Source organism: Atractosteus spatula, chromosome 6, assembly GCF_055471065.1.
Source record: "Atractosteus spatula isolate fAtrSpa1 chromosome 6, fAtrSpa1.hap1, whole genome shotgun sequence".
Classification (NCBI taxonomy): Eukaryota; Metazoa; Chordata; class Actinopteri; order Semionotiformes; family Lepisosteidae; genus Atractosteus; species Atractosteus spatula.
This window is the reverse complement of record NC_142711.1, coordinates 44,924,928-44,941,048: the sequence shown is the minus strand read 5'-3', so window position 1 is coordinate 44,941,048 and position 16,121 is coordinate 44,924,928.

Here is a 16,121-nt window from a genome sequence, read left to right as displayed (position 1 = left end):
CTTTCAGCCCTAAAACACAGCCATGCCATCAAAAACTGTCTACATTGTACGGGAATAAAACCCTAAACCTAGCTTCGGGTTTTGCTAGTTAGGGTTAGGGTTCAAATATTTCTCAAAGACCATTTTCTCAATATTCCACTCATTTGACTGGGAAATTTGCTTGTCTGAATCAAAATATAAGTCTGAAAAGACAATACAACACTGCCAAAACCAAAAGAGTGTGTCAGGAATGGTCAAATTCAGTTTTGAAAGGTATTCTTTCATTGGAAACTTTGCGTTAAACGGAGTGCTGAATGAATGTACGTTGAGGCTTAAGTGGCCTAAAAGTCTGAGACAACTAATACATTTTGGCTTTATTTGTTAATAAGCCTTGGATTTTAAAGCCCATGGCAAGAGTTTGCAAGTTAAATCAGGTTCTTTCTAACTGCTGCTTGTCGGGCAATTCAGACACCATTCCTTTTTGGAGCAAAGCACTGTATACAGCCATATAGGTCAGAAAAAAATGTTTAGAAAACATTGAAAGAACTATATTCCTAAGTATCCTTTCAGCCCTAAAACACAGCCATGCCATCAAAAACTGTCTACATTGTACGGGAATAAAACCCTAACCCTAGCTTCGGGTTTTGCTAGTTAGGGTTAGGGTTCAAATATTTCTCAAAGACCATTTTCTCAATATTCCACTCATTTGACTGGGAAATTTGCTTGTCTGAATCAAAATATAAGTCTGAAAAGACAATACAACACTGCCAAAACCAAAAGAGTGTGTCAGGAATGGTCAAATTCAGTTTTGAAAGGTATTCTTTCATTGGAAACTTTGCGTTAAACGGAGTGCTGAATGAATGTACGTTGAGGCTTAAGTGGCCTTAAAGTCTGAGACAACTAATACATTTTGGCTTTATTTGTTAATAAGCCTTGGATTTTAAAGCCCATGGCAAGAGTTTGCAAGTTAAATCAGGTTCTTTCTAACTGCTGCTTGTCGGGCAATTCAGACACCATTCCTTTTTGGAGCAAAGCACTGTATACAGCCATATAGGTCAGAAAAAATGTTTAGAAAACATTGAAAGAACTATATTCCTAAGTATCCTTTCAGCCCTAAAACACAGCCATGCCATCAAAAACTGTCTACATTGTACGGGAATAAAACCCTAACCCTAGCTTCGGGTTTTGCTAGTTAGGGTTAGGGTTCAAATATTTCTCAAAGACCATTTTCTCAATATTCCACTCATTTGACTGGGAAATGTGCTTGTCTGAATCAAAATATAAGTCTGAAAAGACAATACAACACTGCCAAAACCAAAAGAGTGTGTCAGGAATGGTCAAATTCAGTTTTGAAAGGTATTCTTTCATTGGAAACTTTGCGTTAAACGGAGTGCTGAATGAATGTACGTTGAGGCTTAAGTGGCCTAAAAGTCTGAGACAACTAATACATTTTGGCTTTATTTGTTAATAAGCCTTGGATTTTAAAGCCCATGGCAAGAGTTTGCAAGTTAAATCAGGTTCTTTCTAACTGCTGCTTGTCGGGCAATTCAGACACCATTCCTTTTTGGAGCAAAGCACTGTATACAGCCATATAGGTCAGAAAAAATGTTTAGAAAACATTGAAAGAACTATATTCCTAAGTATCCTTTCAGCCCTAAAACACAGCCATGCCATCAAAAACTGTCTACATTGTACGGGAATAAAACCCTAACCCTAGCTTCGGGTTTTGCTAGTTAGGGTTAGGGTTCAAATATTTCTCAAAGACCATTTTCTCAATATTCCACTCATTTGACTGGGAAATTTGCTTTTCTGAATCAAAATATAAGTCTGAAAAGACAATACAACACTGCCAAAACCAAAAGAGTGTGTCAGGAATGGTCAAATTCAGTTTTGAAAGGTATTCTTTCATTGGAAACTTTGCGTTAAACGGAGTACTGAATGAATGTACGTTGAGGCTTAAGTGGCCTAAAAGTCTGAGACAACTAATACATTTTGGCTTTATTTGTTAATAAGCCTTGGATTTTAAAGCCCATGGCAACAGTTTGCAAGTTAAATCAGGTTCTTTCTAACTGTTGCTTGTCGGGCAATTCAGACACCATTCCTTTTTGGAGCAAAGCACTGTATACAGCCATATAGGTCAGGAAAAAATGTTTAGAAAACATTGAAAGAACTATATTCCTAAGTATCCTTTTAGCCCTAAAACACAGCCATGCCATCAAAAACTGTCTACATTGTACGGGAATAAAACCCTAACCCTAGCTTCGGGTTTTGCTAGTTAGGGTTAGGGTTCAAATATGTCTCAAAGACCATTTTCTCAATATTCCACTCATTTGACTGGGAAATTTGCTTGTCTGAATCAAAATATAAGTCTGAAAAGACAATACAACACTGCCAAAACCAAAAGAGTGTGTCAGGAATGGTCAAATTCAGTTTTGAAAGGTATTCTTTCATTGGAAACTTTGCGTTAAACGGAGTGCTGAATGAATGTACGTTGAGGCTTAAGTGGCCTTAAAGTCTGAGACAACTAATACATTTTGGCTTTATTTGTTAATAAGCCTTGGATTTTAAAGCCCATGGCAAGAGTTTGCAAGTTAAATCAGGTTCTTTCTAACTGTTGCTTGTCGGGCAATTCAGACACCATTCCTTTTTGGAGCAAAGCACTGTATACAGCCATATAGGTCAGGAAAAAATGTTTAGAAAACATTGAAAGAACTATATTCCTAAGTATCCTTTCAGCCCTAAAACACAGCCATGCCATCAAAAACTGTCTACATTGTACGGGAATAAAACCCTAACCCTAGCTTCGGGTTTTGCTAGTTATGGTTAGGGTTCAAATATTTCTCAAAGACCATTTTCTCAATATTCCACTCATTTGACTGGGAAATTTGCTTGTCTGAATCAAAATATAAGTCTGAAAAGACAATACAACACTGCCAAAACCAAAAGAGTGTGTCAGGAATGGTCAAATTCAGTTTTGAAAGGTATTCTTTCATTGGAAACTTTGCGTTAAACGGAGTGCTGAATGAATGTACGTTGAGGCTTAAGTGGCCTAAAAGTCTGAGACAACTAATACATTTTGGCTTTATTTGTTAATAAGCCTTGGATTTTAAAGCCCATGGCAAGAGTTTGCAAGTTAAATCAGGTTCTTTCTAACTGCTGCTTGTCGGGCAATTCAGACACCATTCCTTTTTGGAGCAAAGCACTGTATACAGCCATATAGGTCAGAAAAAAATGTTTAGAAAACATTGAAAGAACTATATTCCTAAGTATCCTTTCAGCCCTAAAACACACCCATGCCATCAAAAACTGTCTACATTGTACGGGAATAAAACCCTAACCCTAGCTTCGGGTTTTGCTAGTTAGGGTTAGGGTTCAAATATTTCTCAAAGACCATTTTCTCAATATTCCACTCATTTGACTGGGAAATTTGCTTGTCTGAATCAAAATATAAGTCTGAAAAGTCAATACAACACTGCCAAAACCAAAAGAGTGTGTCAGGAATGGTCAAATTCAGTTTTGAAAGGTATTCTTTCATTGGAAACTTTGCGTTAAACGGAGTGCTGAATGAATTTACGTTGAGGCTTAAGTGGCCTTAAAGTCTGAGACAACTAATACATTTTGGCTTTATTTGTTAATAAGCCTTGGATTTTAAAGCCCATGGCAAGAGTTTGCAAGTTAAATCAGGTTCTTTCTAACTGCTGCTTGTCGGGCAATTCAGACACCATTCCTTTTTGGAGCAAAGCACTGTATACAGCCATATAGGTCAGAAAAAAATGTTTAGAAAACATTGAAAGAACTATATTCCTAAGTATCCTTTCAGCCCTAAAACACAGCCATGCCATCAAAAACTGTCTACATTGTACGGGAATAAAACCCTAACCCTAGCTTTGGGTTTTGCTTATTAGGGTTAGGGTTCAAATATTTCTCAAAGACCATTTTCTCAATATTCCTCTCATTTGACTGGGAAATTTGCTTGTCTGAATCAAAATATAAGTCTGAAAAGACAATACAACACTGCCAAAACCAAAAGAGTGTGTCAGGAATGGTCAAATTCAGTTTTGAAAGGTATTCTTTCATTGGAAACTTTGCGTTAAACGGAGTGCTGAATGAATGTACGTTGAGGCTTAAGTGGCCTAAAAGTCTGAGACAACTAATACATTTTGGCTTTATTTGTTAATAAGCCTTGGATTTTAAAGCCCATGGCAAGAGTTTGCAAGTTAAATCAGGTTCTTTCTAACTGCTGCTTGTCGGGCAATTCAGACACCATTCCTTTTTGGAGCAAAGCACTGTATACAGCCATATAGGTCAGAAAAAAATGTTTAGAAAACATTGAAAGAACTATATTCCTAAGTATCCTTTTAGCCCTATAACACAGCCATGCCATCAAAAACTGTCTACATTGTACGGGAATAAAACCCTAACCCTAGCTTCGGGTTTTGCTAGTTAGGGTTAGGGTTCAAATATGTCTCAAAGACCATTTTCTCAATATTCCACTCATTTGACTGGGAAATTTGCTTGTCTGAATCAAAATATAAGTCTGAAAAGACAATACAACACTGCCAAAACCAAAAGAGTGTGTCAGGAATGGTCAAATTCAGTTTTGAAAGGTATTCTTTCATTGGAAACTTTGCGTTAAACGGAGTGCTGAATGAATGTACGTTGAGGCTTAAGTGGCCTTAAAGTCTGAGACAACTAATACATTTTGGCTTTATTTGTTAATAAGCCTTGGATTTTAAAGCCCATGGCAACAGTTTGCAAGTTAAATCAGGTTCTTTCTAACTGTTGCTTGTCGGGCAATTCAGACACCATTCCTTTTTGGAGCAAAGCACTGTATACAGCCATATAGGTCAGGAAAAAATGTTTAGAAAACATTGAAAGAACTATATTCCTAAGTATCCTTTCAGCCCTAAAACACAGCCATGCCATCAAAAACTGTCTACATTGTACGGGAATAAAACCCTAACCCTAGCTTCGGGTTTTGCTAGTTAGGGTTAGGGTTCAAATATGTCTCAAAGACCATTTTCTCAATATTCCACTCATTTGACTGGGAAATTTGCTTGTCTGAATCAAAATATAAGTCTGAAAAGACAATACAACACTGCCAAAACCAAAAGAGTGTGTCAGGAATGGTCAAATTCAGTTTTGAAAGGTATTCTTTCATTGGAAACTTTGCGTTAAACGGAGTGCTGAATGAATGTACGTTGAGGCTTAAGTGGCCTTAAAGTCTGAGACAACTAATACATTTTGGCTTTATTTGTTAATAAGCCTTGGATTTTAAAGCCCATGGCAAGAGTTTGCAAGTTAAATCAGGTTCTTTCTAACTGCTGCTTGTCGGGCAATTCAGACACCATTCCTTTTTGGAGCAAAGCACTGTATACAGCCATATAGGTCAGAAAAAAATGTTTAGAAAACATTGAAAGAACTATATTCCTAAGTATCCTTTTAGCCCTAAAACACAGCCATGCCATCAAAAACTGTCTACATTGTACGGGAATAAAACCCTAACCCTAGCTTCGGGTTTTGCTAGTTAGGGTTAGGGTTCAAATATGTCTCAAAGACCATTTTCTCAATATTCCACTCATTTGACTGGGAAATTTGCTTGTCTGAATCAAAATATAAGTCTGAAAAGACAATACAACACTGCCAAAACCAAAAGAGTGTGTCAGGAATGGTCAAATTCAGTTTTGAAAGGTATTCTTTCATTGGAAACTTTGCGTTAAACGGAGTGCTGAATGAATGTACGTTGAGGCTTAAGTGGCCTTAAAGTCTGAGACAACTAATACATTTTGGCTTTATTTGTTAATAAGCCTTGGATTTTAAAGCCCATGGCAAGAGTTTGCAAGTTAAATCAGGTTCTTTCTAACTGTTGCTTGTCGGGCAATTCAGACACCATTCCTTTTTGGAGCAAAGCACTGTATACAGCCATATAGGTCAGGAAAAAATGTTTAGAAAACATTGAAAGAACTATATTCCTAAGTATCCTTTCAGCCCTAAAACACAGCCATGCCATCAAAAACTGTCTACATTGTACGGGAATAAAACCCTAACCCTAGCTTCGGGTTTTGCTAGTTATGGTTAGGGTTCAAATATTTCTCAAAGACCATTTTCTCAATATTCCACTCATTTGACTGGGAAATTTGCTTGTCTGAATCAAAATATAAGTCTGAAAAGACAATACAACACTGCCAAAACCAAAAGAGTGTGTCAGGAATGGTCAAATTCAGTTTTGAAAGGTATTCTTTCATTGGAAACTTTGCGTTAAACGGAGTGCTGAATGAATGTACGTTGAGGCTTAAGTGGCCTAAAAGTCTGAGACAACTAATACATTTTGGCTTTATTTGTTAATAAGCCTTGGATTTTAAAGCCCATGGCAAGAGTTTGCAAGTTAAATCAGGTTCTTTCTAACTGCTGCTTGTCGGGCAATTCAGACACCATTCCTTTTTGGAGCAAAGCACTGTATACAGCCATATAGGTCAGAAAAAAATGTTTAGAAAACATTGAAAGAACTATATTCCTAAGTATCCTTTCAGCCCTAAAACACAGCCATGCCATCAAAAACTGTCTACATTGTACGGGAATAAAACCCTAACCCTAGCTTTGGGTTTTGCTTATTAGGGTTAGGGTTCAAATATTTCTCAAAGACCATTTTCTCAATATTCCTCTCATTTGACTGGGAAATTTGCTTGTCTGAATCAAAATATAAGTCTGAAAAGACAATACAACACTGCCAAAACCAAAAGAGTGTGTCAGGAATGGTCAAATTCAGTTTTGAAAGGTATTCTTTCATTGGAAACTTTGCGTTAAACGGAGTGCTGAATGAATGTACGTTGAGGCTTAAGTGGCCTAAAAGTCTGAGACAACTAATACATTTTGGCTTTATTTGTTAATAAGCCTTGGATTTTAAAGCCCATGGCAAGAGTTTGCAAGTTAAATCAGGTTCTTTCTAACTGCTGCTTGTCGGGCAATTCAGACACCATTCCTGTTTGGAGCAAAGCACTGTATACAGCCATATAGGTCAGAAAAAAATGTTTAGAAAACATTGAAAGAACGATATTCCTAAGTATCCTTTCAGCCCTAAAACACAGCCATGCCATCAAAAACTGTCTACATTGTACGGGAATAAAACCCTAACCCTAGCTTCGGGTTTTGCTAGTTAGGGTTAGGGTTCAAATATTTCTCAAAGACCATTTTCTCAATATTCCACTCATTTGACTGGGAAATTTCCTTGTCTGAATCAAAATATAAGTCTGAAAAGACAATACAACACTGCCAAAACCAAAAGAGTGTGTCAGGAATGGTCAAATTCAGTTTTGAAAGGTATTCTTTCATTGGAAACTTTGCGTTAAACGGAGTGCTGAATGAATGTACGTTGAGGCTTAAGTGGCCTAAAAGTCTGAGACAACTAATACATTTTGGCTTTATTTGTTAATAAGCCTTGGATTTTAAAGCCCATGGCAAGAGTTTGCAAGTTAAATCAGGTTCTTTCTAACTGCTGCTTGTCGGGCAATTCAGACACCATTCCTTTTTGGAGCAAAGCACTGTATACAGCCATATAGGTCAGAAAAAAATGTTTAGAAAACATTGAAAGAACTATATTCCTAAGTATCCTTTCAGCCCTAAAACACAGCCATGCCATCAAAAACTGTCTACATTGTACGGGAATAAAACCCTAACCCTAGCTTCGGGTTTTGCTAGTTAGGGTTAGGGTTCAAATATTTCTCAAAGACCATTTTCTCAATATTCCACTCATTTGACTGGGAAATTTGCTTGTCTGAATCAAAATATAAGTCTGAAAAGACAATACAACACTGCCAAAACCAAAAGAGTGTGTCAGGAATGGTCAAATTCAGTTTTGAAAGGTATTCTTTCATTGGAAACTTTGCGTTAAACGGAGTGCTGAATGAATGTACGTTGAGGCTTAAGTGGCCTAAAAGTCTGAGACAACTAATACATTTTGGCTCTATTTGTTAATAAGCCTTGGATTTTAAAGCCCATGGCAAGAGTTTCCAAGTTAAATCAGGTTCTTTCTAACTGCTGCTTGTCGGGCAATTCAGACACCATTCCTTTTTGGAGCAAAGCACTGTATACAGCCATATAGGTCAGAAAAAAATGTTTAGAAAACATTGAAAGAACTATATTCCTAAGTATCCTTTCAGCCCTAAAACACAGCCATGCCATCAAAAAACTGTCTACATTGTACGGGAATAAAACCCTAACCCTAGCTTCGGGTTTTGCTAGTTAGGGTTAGGGTTCAAATATTTCTCAAAGACCATTTTCTCAATATTCCACTCATTTGACTGGGAAATTTGCTTGTCTGAATCAAAATATAAGTCTGAAAAGACAATACAACACTGCCAAAACCAAAAGAGTGTGTCAGGAATGGTCAAATTCAGTTTTGAAAGGTATTCTTTCATTGGAAACTTTGCGTTAAACGGAGTGCTGAATGAATGTACGTTGAGGCTTAAGTGGCCTAAAAGTCTGAGACAACTAATACATTTTGGCTTTATTTGTTAATAAGCCTTGGATTTTAAAGCCCATGGCAAGAGTTTGCAAGTTAAATCAGGTTCTTTCTAACTGCTGCTTGTCGGGCAATTCAGCCACCATTCCTTTTTGGAGCAAAGCACTGTATACAGCCATATAGGTCAGAAAAAAATGTTTAGAAAACATTGAAAGAACTATATTCCTAAGTATCCTTTCAGCCCTAAAACACAGCCATGCCATCAAAAACTGTCTACATTGTACGGGAATAAAACCCTAACCCTAGCTTCGGGTTTTGCTAGTTAGGGTTAGGGTTCAAATATTTCTCAAAGACCATTTTCTCAATATTCCACTCATTTGACTGGGAAATTTGCTTGTCTGAATCAAAATATAAGTCTGAAAAGACAATACAACACTGCCAAAACCAAAAGAGTGTGTCAGGAATGGTCAAATTCAGTTTTGAAAGGTATTCTTTCATTGGAAACTTTGCGTTAAACGGAGTGCTGAATGAATGTACGTTGAGGCTTAAGTGGCCTAAAAGTCTGAGACAACTAATACATTTTGGCTTTATTTGTTAATAAGCCTTGGATTTTAAAGCCCATGGCAAGAGTTTGCAAGTTAAATCAGGTTCTTTCTAACTGCTGCTTGTCGGGCAATTCAGACACCATTCCTTTTTGGAGAAAAGCACTGTATACAGCCATATAGGTCAGAAAAAAATGTTTAGAAAACATTGAAAGAACTATATTCCTAAGTATCCTTTCAGCCCTAAAACACAGCCATGCCATCAAAAACTGTCTACATTGTACGGGAATAAAACCCTAACCCTAGCTTCGGGCTTTGCTAGTTAGGGTTAGGGTTCAAATATTTCTCAAAGACCATTTTCTCAATATTCCACTCATTTGACTGGGAAATTTGCTTGTCTGAATCAAAATATAAGTCTGAAAAGACAATACAACACTGCCAAAACCAAAAGAGTGTGTCAGGAATGGTCAAATTCAGTTTTGAAAGGTATTCTTTCATTGGAAACTTTGCGTTAAACGGAGTGCTGAATGAATGTACGTTGAGGCTTAAGTGGCCTAAAAGTCTGAGACAACTAATACATTTTGGCTCTATTTGTTAATAAGCCTTGGATTTTAAAGCCCATGGCAAGAGTTTCCAAGTTAAATCAGGTTCTTTCTAACTGCTGCTTGTCGGGCAATTCAGACACCATTCCTTTTTGGAGCAAAGCACTGTATACAGCCATATAGGTCAGAAAAAAATGTTTAGAAAACATTGAAAGAACTATATTCCTAAGTATCCTTTCAGCCCTAAAACACAGCCACGCCATCAAAAACTGTCTACATTGTACGGGAATAAAACCCTAACCCTAGCTTCGGGTTTTGCTAGTTAGGGTTAGGGTTCAAATATTTCTCAAAGACCATTTTCTCAATATTCCACTCATTTGACTGGGAAATTTGCTTGTCTGAATCAAAATATAAGTCTGAAAAGACAATACAACACTGCCAAAACCAAAAGAGTGTGTCAGGAATGGTCAAATTCAGTTTTGAAAGGTATTCTTTCATTGGAAACTTTGCGTTAAACGGAGTGCTGAATGAATGTACGTTGAGGCTTAAGTGGCCTAAAAGTCTGAGACAACTAATACATTTTGGCTCTATTTGTTAATAAGCCTTGGATTTTAAAGCCCATGGCAAGAGTTTGCAAGTTAAATCAGGTTCTTTCTAACTGCTGCTTGTCGGGCAATTCAGACACCATTCCTTTTTGGAGCAAAGCACTGTATACAGCCATATAGGTCAGAAAAAAATGTTTAGAAAACATTGAAAGAACTATATTCCTAAGTATCCTTTCAGCCCTAAAACACAGCCATGCCATCAAAAACTGTCTACATTGTAGGGGAATAAAACCCTAACCCTAGCTTCGGGTTTTGCTAGTTAGGGTTAGGGTTCAAATATTTCTCAAAGACCATTTTCTCAATATTCCACTCATTTGACTGGGAAATTTGCTTGTCTGAATCAAAATATTAGTCTGAAAAGACAATACAACACTGCCAAAACCAAAAGAGTGTGTCAGGAATGGTCAAATTCAGTTTTGAAAGGTATTCTTTCATTGGAAACTTTGCGTTAAACGGAGTGCTGAATGAATGTACGTTGAGGCTTAAGTGGCCTAAAAGTCTGAGACAACTAATACATTTTGGCTTTATTTGTTAATAAGCCTTGGATTTTAAAGCCCATGGCAAGAGTTTGCAAGTTAAATCAGGTTCTTTCTAACTGCTGCTTGTCGGGCAATTCAGACACCATTCCTTTTTGGAGCAAAGCACTGTATACAGCCATATAGGTCAGAAAAAAATGTTTAGAAAACATTGAAAGAACTATATTCCTAAGTATCCTTTCAGCCCTAAAACACAGCCATGCCATCAAAAACTGTCTACATTGTACGGGAATAAAACCCTAACCCTAGCTTCGGGTTTTGCTAGTTAGGGTTAGGGTTCAAATATTTCTCAAAGACCATTTTCTCAATATTCCACTCATTTGACTGGGAAATTTGCTTGTCTGAATCAAAATATAAGTCTGAAAAGACAATACAACACTGCCAAAACCAAAAGAGTGTGTCAGGAATGGTCAAATTCAGTTTTGAAAGGTATTCTTTCATTGGAAACTTTGCGTTAAACGGAGTGCTGAATGAATGTACATTGAGGCTTAAGTGGCCTAAAAGTCTGAGACAACTAATACATTTTGGCTTTATTTGTTAATAAGCCTTGGATTTTAAAGCCCATGGCAAGAGTTTGCAAGTTAAATCAGGTTCTTTCTAACTGCTGCTTGTCGGGCAATTCAGACACCATTCCTTTTTGGAGCAAAGCACTGTATACAGCCATATAGGTCAGAAAAAAATGTTTAGAAAACATTGAAAGAACTATATTCCTAAGTATCCTTTCAGCCCTAAAACACAGCCATGCCATCAAAAACTGTCTACATTGTACGGGAATAAAACCCTAACCCTAGCTTCGGGTTTTTCTAGTTAGGGTTAGGGTTCAAATATGTCTCAAAGACCATTTTCTCAATATTCCACTCATTTGACTGGGAAATTTGCTTGTCTGAATCAAAATATAAGTCTGAAAAGACAATACAACACTGCCAAAACCAAAAGAGTGTGTCAGGAATGGTCAAATTCAGTTTTGAAAGGTATTCTTTCATTGGAAACTTTGCGTTAAACGGAGTGCTGAATGAATGTACGTTGAGGCTTAAGTGGCCTAAAAGTCTGAGACAACTAATACATTTTGGCTCTATTTGTTAATAAGCCTTGGATTTTAAAGCCCATGGCAAGAGTTTCCAAGTTAAATCAGGTTCTTTCTAACTGCTGCTTGTCGGGCAATTCAGACACCATTCCTTTTTGGAGCAAAGCACTGTATACAGCCATATAGGTCAGAAAAAAATGTTTAGAAAACATTGAAAGAACTATATTCCTAAGTATCCTTTCAGCCCTAAAACACAGCCACGCCATCAAAAACTGTCTACATTGTACGGGAATAAAACCCTAACCCTAGCTTCGGGTTTTGCTAGTTAGGGTTAGGGTTCAAATATTTCTCAAAGACCATTTTCTCAATATTCCACTCATTTGACTGGGAAATTTGCTTGTCTGAATCAAAATATAAGTCTGAAAAGACAATACAACACTGCCAAAACCAAAAGAGTGTGTCAGGAATGGTCAAATTCAGTTTTGAAAGGTATTCTTTCATTGGAAACTTTGCGTTAAACGGAGTGCTGAATGAATGTACGTTGAGGCTTAAGTGGCCTAAAAGTCTGAGACAACTAATACATTTTGGCTCTATTTGTTAATAAGCCTTGGATTTTAAAGCCCATGGCAAGAGTTTGCAAGTTAAATCAGGTTCTTTCTAACTGCTGCTTGTCGGGCAATTCAGACACCATTCCTTTTTGGAGCAAAGCACTGTATACAGCCATATAGGTCAGAAAAAAATGTTTAGAAAACATTGAAAGAACTATATTCCTAAGTATCCTTTCAGCCCTAAAACACAGCCATGCCATCAAAAACTGTCTACATTGTAGGGGAATAAAACCCTAACCCTAGCTTCGGGTTTTGCTAGTTAGGGTTAGGGTTCAAATATTTCTCAAAGACCATTTTCTCAATATTCCACTCATTTGACTGGGAAATTTGCTTGTCTGAATCAAAATATTAGTCTGAAAAGACAATACAACACTGCCAAAACCAAAAGAGTGTGTCAGGAATGGTCAAATTCAGTTTTGAAAGGTATTCTTTCATTGGAAACTTTGCGTTAAACGGAGTGCTGAATGAATGTACGTTGAGGCTTAAGTGGCCTAAAAGTCTGAGACAACTAATACATTTTGGCTTTATTTGTTAATAAGCCTTGGATTTTAAAGCCCATGGCAAGAGTTTGCAAGTTAAATCAGGTTCTTTCTAACTGCTGCTTGTCGGGCAATTCAGACACCATTCCTTTTTGGAGCAAAGCACTGTATACAGCCATATAGGTCAGAAAAAAATGTTTAGAAAACATTGAAAGAACTATATTCCTAAGTATCCTTTCAGCCCTAAAACACAGCCATGCCATCAAAAACTGTCTACATTGTACGGGAATAAAACCCTAACCCTAGCTTCGGGTTTTGCTAGTTAGGGTTAGGGTTCAAATATTTCTCAAAGACCATTTTCTCAATATTCCACTCATTTGACTGGGAAATTTGCTTGTCTGAATCAAAATATAAGTCTGAAAAGACAATACAACACTGCCAAAACCAAAAGAGTGTGTCAGGAATGGTCAAATTCAGTTTTGAAAGGTATTCTTTCATTGGAAACTTTGCGTTAAACGGAGTGCTGAATGAATGTACATTGAGGCTTAAGTGGCCTAAAAGTCTGAGACAACTAATACATTTTGGCTTTATTTGTTAATAAGCCTTGGATTTTAAAGCCCATGGCAAGAGTTTGCAAGTTAAATCAGGTTCTTTCTAACTGCTGCTTGTCGGGCAATTCAGACACCATTCCTTTTTGGAGCAAAGCACTGTATACAGCCATATAGGTCAGAAAAAAATGTTTAGAAAACATTGAAAGAACTATATTCCTAAGTATCCTTTCAGCCCTAAAACACAGCCATGCCATCAAAAACTGTCTACATTGTACGGGAATAAAACCCTAACCCTAGCTTCGGGTTTTTCTAGTTAGGGTTAGGGTTCAAATATGTCTCAAAGACCATTTTCTCAATATTCCACTCATTTGACTGGGAAATTTGCTTGTCTGAATCAAAATATAAGTCTGAAAAGACAATACAACACTGCCAAAACCAAAAGAGTGTGTCAGGAATGGTCAAATTCAGTTTTGAAAGGTATTCTTTCATTGGAAACTTTGCGTTAAACAGAGTGCTGAATGAATGTACGTTGAGGCTTAAGTGGCCTTAAAGTCTGAGACAGCTAATACATTTTGGCTTTATTTGTTAATAAGCCTTGGATTTTAAAGCCCATGGCAAGAGTTTGCAAGTTATATCAGGTTCTTTCTAACTGCTGCTTGTCGGGCAATTCAGACACCATTCCTTTTTGGAGCAAAGCACTGTATACAGCCATATAGGTCAGAAAAAAATGTTTAGAAAACATTGAAAGAACTATATTCCTAAGTATCCTTTCAGCCCTAAAACACAGCCATGCCATCAAAAACTGTCTACAATGTATGGAAATAAAACCCTAACCCTAGCTTCGGGTTTTGCTAGTTAGGGTTAGGGTTCAAATATTTCTCAAAGACCATTTTCTCAATATTCCACTCATTTGACTGGGAAATTTGCTTGTCTGAATCAAAATATAAGTCTGAAAAGACAATACAACACTGCCAAAACCAAAAGAGTGTGTCAGGAATGGTCAAATTCAGTTTTGAAAGGTATTCTTTCATTGGAAACTTTGCGTTAAACGGAGTGCTGAATGAATGTACGTTGAGGCTTAAGTGGCCTAAAAGTCTGAGACAACTAATACATTTTGGCTTTATTTGTTAATAAGCCTTGGATTTTAAAGCCCATGGCAAGAGTTTGCAAGTTAAATCAGGTTCTTTCTAACTGCTGCTTGTCGGGCAATTCAGACACCATTCCTTTTTGGAGCAAAGCACTGTATACAGCCATATAGGTCAGAAAAAAATGTTTAGAAAACATTGAAAGAACTATATTCCTAAGTATCCTTTCAGCCCTAAAACACAGCCATGCCATCAAAAACTGTCTTCATTGTACGGGAATAAAACGCTAAACCTAGCTTCGGGTTTTGCTAGTTAGGGTTAGGGTTCAAATATTTCTCAAAGACCATTTTCTCAATATTCCTTTCATTTGACTGGGAAATTTGCTTGTCTGAATCAAAATATAAGTCTGAAAAGACAATACAACACTGCCAAAACCAAAAGAGTGTGTCAGGAATGGTCAAATTCAGTTTTGAAAGGTATTCTTTCATTGGAAACTTTGCGTTAAACGGAGTGCTGAATGAATGTACGTTGAGGCTTAAGTGGCCTAAAAGTCTGAGACAACTAATACATTTTGGCTTTATTTGTTAATAAGCCTTGGATTTTAAAGCCCATGGCAAGAGTTTGCAAGTTAAATCAGGTTCTTTCTAACTGTTGCTTGTCGGGCAATTCAGACACCATTCCTTTTTGGAGCAAAGCACTGTATACAGCCATATAGGTCAGAAAAAAATGTTTAGAAAACATTGAAAGAACTATATTCCTAAGTATCCTTTCAGCCCTAAAACACAGCCATGCCATCAAAAACTGTCTACATTGTACGGGAATAAAACCCTAACCCTAGCTTCGGGTTTTGCTAGTTAGGGTTAGGGTTCAAATATTTCTCAAAGACCATTTTCTCAATATTCCACTCATTTGACTGGGAAATTTGCTTGTCTGAATCAAAATATAAGTCTGAAAAGACAATACAACACTGCCAAAACCAAAAGAGTGTGTCAGGAATGGTCAAATTCAGTTTTGAAAGGTATTCTTTCATTGGAAACTTTGCGTTAAACGGAGTGCTGAATGAATGTACGTTGAGGCTTAAGTGGCCTAAAAGTCTGAGACAACTAATACATTTTGGCTTTATTTGTTAATAAGCCTTGGATTTTAAAGCCCATGGCAAGAGTTTGCAAGTTAAATCAGGTTCTTTCTAACTGCTGCTTGTCGGGCAATTCAGACACCATTCATTTTGGAGCAAAGCACTGTATACAGCCATATAGGTCAGAAAAAAATGTTTAGAAAACATTGAAAGAACTATATTCCTAAGTATCCTCTCAGCCCTAAAACACAGCCATGCCATCAAAAACTGTCTACATTGTACGGGAATAAAACCCTAACCCTAGCTTCAGGTTTTGCTAGTTAGGGTTAGGGTTCAAATATTTCTCAAAGACCATTTTCTCAATATTCCACTCATTTGACTGGGAAATTTGCTTGTCTGAATCAAAATATAAGTCTGAAAAGACAATACAACACTGCCAAAACCAAAAGAGTGTGTCAGGAATGGTCAAATTCAGTTTTGAAAGGTATTCTTTCATTGGAAACTTTGCGTTAAACGGAGTGCTGAATGAATGTACGTTGAGGCTTAAGTGGCCTAAAAGTCTGAGACAACTAATACATTTTGGCTCTATTTGTTAAAAAACCTTGGATTTTAAAGCCCATGGCAAGAGTTTCCAAGT